At 46.3% G+C, this 2,492-nt stretch overlaps 1 pseudogene; it reads left to right on the top strand.

Annotated features, from left to right (window-relative positions):
- Nucleotides 1-1,172: 1,172 nt before the first annotated feature.
- On the top strand, nt 1,173-1,664 carry LOC111537822 (annotated as a pseudogene).
- The last annotated feature ends 828 nt before the right edge of the window (nt 1,665-2,492 follow it).

Genomic DNA, 2,492 nt, shown 5'->3' with positions numbered 1-2,492 from the left:
TCCTGGAGGCTTTGAGGTCTCCTAATCACCTTTGAAGAACGGACTGATGACTATACACCCTGAGAGTTCAGCACAAGGACTAGTGCCTGCCAGGGCAAGGGTCTGGCCATTGATCAAATAGCTGGCATGCTGATTGACCAACAGATCAATTAAACAGCCAACAGATTGCCAGACCAATGACTGATGGACACAGACTGGCAGCCCCCCTGATTGAGGACAGGGTTTGTACCTGGTGTCTCTTTATCCCCACTAACTTAGCACAGGGCTGGCTCATTCATGTTTAGTGAATGGCTGATCAATGAACAGATAGCAAATGAAATGGCGGAGTGAGAAGTATCTGAGCACCTGGCCAAGGGCCCAGGGATGTGAGTCGTTAGTTGATTTAACTACCGAAGAGCTGATTGAGTGATTAAGTAACCAGGAGACTGAGCGGCTGAGTCCCAAAATGACTCTGAGATTGCCTGGGTGAGGGTATGACTGGGTGGCCCACAGAGCTCAGGAAATGCTGGGATCCGAGGGGCAGAGATTGCAGTCACCAATACATGCTCAGGTGGGATGACCTCTGCCCTGGGAGACCCCGGAGGTCTGAAAACTCCAGAAAAGAAAGCAGAAGTTGGGGAAAGCTCAGGCAAGAGGAGCTGGAACCTTAGAGGAAGAGGATTGGACCTGTGGCAGACATCAGGAGGAATGGGGGCTGAGGAGCACCCTAGAATAGAGCTTGCTGCTCAGAGAGTTCTGGTTTTACCCCAGCCCTAAATGGATGGGTGCTCTGTCAAAAGGCTGCAAGGTGTGTGCTGGGATGGGGAAGAATCCATTCGAGAAAAATCATGAGGACTCGTGTAAAAGCCCAACCTTCTCCCAGGTTACATGATGAGGACCATGGGCCCTTGGGACTTTCAATGCAGTGTCATGACATCAAGAGCAAGTCAAGAGCTGCAGTCACAGCTGAACCTTCAACCAGAGAATCCAGAACAGTGTGTTAGGAAGCCTAGGGGAAGAAAGGCAGATATCAGTAAAGAAGGATGCAGGCTGAACAGTGCTGGTCCTGAATTGCCCTGGAAGAGAGAGATCATGCATCCCTAGAACATGAGGTCAGAGGAGGAAGTAAACTGGACTAGCGGCACCAGCTCTCAGAGAAAGAAGAGGCTCCACAGGCAGTTCTTACCAAGAGGATGTCGATTCCATTCTCCAACACCCACTACTGAATTCTGCAAGGATTTAGGAGTCTTCTTGAAGGGCTGACACACAAGATTCTGAGAGAGCAACTGGATAATATACAGCTTTTGCAGCAGCATATTTTGAGAGCTTTCCAGAGAAAAGAGAGAAAACTACTTTTGATCCAGCAGAATGGGGGACTCAGGTAGAAGACCGCTTCTAGAACAGCCACGCATTCGAGGAGCAAGAACCACCTGAGAAATGTGATCCTAAACAAGAAAACTCCCCGATATCTGGGAATGAGGAAGAGACACCAGTCACCATCTTAGACTCTTCTGAGGAAGATAAGGAAAAAGAAGAGGTTGCTGCTGTCAAAATCCAAGCTGCCTTCTGGGGACACATAGCCAGAGAGGAGGTAAGGAGAATGGAAACAGATAGTCTCCAACTTGAGGAAATAGAGGACAACAAGTGAGGACACTGGTTTCACCTCCAGGAAACATGAAAAATAATCCAAATCCATCAGCCTTGTTGTTATTTTCATTTTTTCCTTAGTAAGGAAGATTTGATGTTGTGAAATAACATTTGTTGCTGTTGTGAAAATCTGTCATGAGCATTTGTTTAATTAAACATACCATTGAAACATGAAAAAAAAAAAAAAAAAGTATGACTCCCTCATACTTCAAGGGAGTATTTGACTACCATCATTTTGGCTCATGGCTGAACTGAATTACATGTTTGTTTATTAGAATTGGGTTCTGTAGGCTGGGTGCAGTGGCTCACACCTGTAACCTCAGCACTTTGGGAGGCCAAGGCAAGTGGATCACTTGAGGTCAAGAGTTCGAGACTAGCCTGGTCGACATGGTAAAACCCTGTCTGTACCAAAAAAAAAAAAAAAAAATTTGTTGAGCATGGTGGCTCATGCCTGTAGTCTCAGCTACTCAGTACTTGGGAGGCTTAGATGAGAGAATCACTTGAACCCAGGAAGCGGAAGTTGCAGTAAGCAGAGATCGTGCCACTGCACTGCAGCCTGGGCCACCAAGGGAGACCCTGTCTCAAAAAAAAGAAGAAGAAGAAGAATTAGGTTCTGTGGCAAGTGACAGAAAATGAAAATAACTCTCTTTATCCATTTGTCCCCCCATAGCACACACACACATACACACAATTGAAATCTGGAGGCAGACAGCCCAGGATTGGCATGGCAAATTCATAAAGTTATCAGAGACTCAAAGTTCTTCTATTTTGTTGCTCCACTATCCTCTTCACATGGTCCATACTGGTTGCATGAGTGCCAGCCATCACATCTACCTCTCAGCCAACAGGAATAAGAAGAGAAAAGT

The sequence above is a fragment of the Piliocolobus tephrosceles genome, chromosome 9 (genome assembly GCF_002776525.5).
Source record: "Piliocolobus tephrosceles isolate RC106 chromosome 9, ASM277652v3, whole genome shotgun sequence".
Lineage (NCBI taxonomy): Eukaryota > Metazoa > Chordata > Mammalia > Primates > Cercopithecidae > Piliocolobus > Piliocolobus tephrosceles.
Note: the sequence above shows the minus strand (reverse complement) of the source record. Positions and strands in the feature narration are given on the sequence as shown.